General features: G+C 37.8%; 1 pseudogene; it reads left to right on the top strand.

Moving 5' to 3' along the window:
* Positions 1-1,601: 1,601 nt before the first annotated feature.
* Positions 1,602-1,807, top strand: LOC124127236 (annotated as a pseudogene).
* Positions 1,808-2,055: the final 248 nt, after the last annotated feature.

The raw sequence follows: 2,055 nt of genomic DNA, 5'->3' as shown, positions 1-2,055 counted from the left end.
ATTCGACGCTCTGTTTTATATAAGTCTATTTTTGAGGGTGGTCTTGGGGTTTGCCATATTAAGTCTAAATTACACTCCTTTCATCTGAAACATAATCAAAACCTTGTCAAAGGATGTTCAGCAAAGTGGCAATATTTTACTATTTATTGGTTGGGTATGTCCTTACGTCGCTATCGGCCTGATTTTCTGTCTTTGTCTATCCCTCATTCCGAGACTATTCCCTTATTCTACCAGCAATGTTTTGCTAGTTTAAAATTGTTTGAAGCTACAGTTTCGGAACCGTTGGTAGATCTTGTTAATTTTACTTCCAGAGAATTATATAATTGTCTCCTTTCAAATGTTGTTGAAAATAAAATTGAAAGGCTGTATCCACAAATTAACTTTCGGTTGGTTTGGCATAACTTACATCATTCATTTGTGGATCCTCTTCCAAAGTCAATGAACTACCGTCTCATCTATAATGCTCTCCCCCTGGGGTATATTCTGCATACCTGTGGTCTGTCTGTCACTCCCGACTGTGTCCTTTGTCGATCTGGCATTGAAACGTCTGATCATCTTTTTCTCCACTGTCCTTGTGTTGTTGTCTTGTGGGATATCGTTTTCACTTGGTTGCGATATTTATCCGACGGATTGATTAAAAAATGTCATGAAATTATTCCATTTGGTCTTGTTCCAAAACTTCCAAATTCTCAGAAATTTGCTGTTTGTGTATACCTTCTTTCACTGGCGAAATATTCTATTTGGCTTCTTCGGAATTGTAATAAATTTGAACACAAACGGTTTCAGGGGAACGATATTGTCTTGCATTTTCTCTCACTCCTGAAAACACGTATTCGGATTGATTTCTTTCGTCTCTCTCGTTCTGCTTTTCAAGCATTCTGGCTTTCTTCTCCTTTTTTCTGTACAGTTGACACAAGTAATCAATTGACACTTCTTATATAATCTTGATCAAAATTCTTTATTCCAGTGTGATGGTTGCGTGTTGTTGACTACTATGTCTATCTTTGTTGAAATTAATTCTTTCATTGATTGTGTCTGTGCTTTATGTTGCGGTCGGTTCTGCTTACATATTTGTTAATTTCTGCTGCTTATGTTAAGTGGTAAAGTCACCGTGTATCTTTGTCCATTTCTCGTCATGTATGTCCTGTCTTTGACCCCACTTGCCCTTTTTGTTGTTTCTTTATCTGTATTATTGTCATAATTATTGATGTACTGGTGTTTTGAACTCTTCATGTTCTGTATGCTTATGCTATGTCGTAATGTCATTCATGTGTTTCTGTCCATTTCTGTAGCTACTGCCCCTCTTGATGTCCCCCTACTGCCCTTTGTACGTTTTTTTATTTGTGCATATGCTGCTGTTGTTATGTCTTCAATTTCTGTTAAATTGTTTATCTGTCCATGTTCCTTACATTCTATTCCTTTCTTGTTCGAATTTGCTATTTTGTTACTTTGAGCTGTTTGCCTGCTTTTTGTATTGATGTTAACTTCTTTCTACATGCTTCTTCTAGTTCTTCTATTGTTATGGCCACTACCTCACCACTGTGATAGGCTTTTTATTTTGTAGGAAGTGGTCCTACTGTCTCCTTTTGTGTATTTTCTGTTTCACTTCTTGGTCTAATAAATTTTATGAAAAAGAAAAAAGAAAAAAAAGTATCTGTTCTTATCAGCTTAATATCTGATACGTCTCCTAATGGAGACACCGATATTAAACTGATTTTTAGAATGGGATGAGGTGCCACGGGGCTTGCTCCGCCCTCATCACGGGTTGACCCGGTATTGCAGTACCTCCGGGAATGGCCAACCACTCATATTTCAATCACAAATTAGAACTCTCAGCTTTGCCTACATCTTCACATTCGTCTTATTTTGCACTGCCGCTCCGTTTTTCGCCCTTAGTTCTCAATAGATACTCTATTTTATTACTTCTAAACCTTAGAAATATACCTGTTCACACGTGCAGCCCGTCCTTTAACCACACCAACCCCTAAAAGTTTGTAAAAGTAGCATTTTTCAACTTTCAGCTGCATACAGTCCCCCGTAACCAAGGCCGTCCCC

The sequence above is a fragment of the Haliotis rufescens genome, unplaced genomic scaffold (genome assembly GCF_023055435.1).
Source record: "Haliotis rufescens isolate VD_foot unplaced genomic scaffold, xgHalRufe1.0.p SCAF_98, whole genome shotgun sequence".
NCBI lineage: Eukaryota > Metazoa > Mollusca > Gastropoda > Lepetellida > Haliotidae > Haliotis > Haliotis rufescens.
The sequence above is the reverse complement of the archived record's forward strand: the minus strand, read 5'-3'. Positions and strand labels throughout refer to the sequence as shown.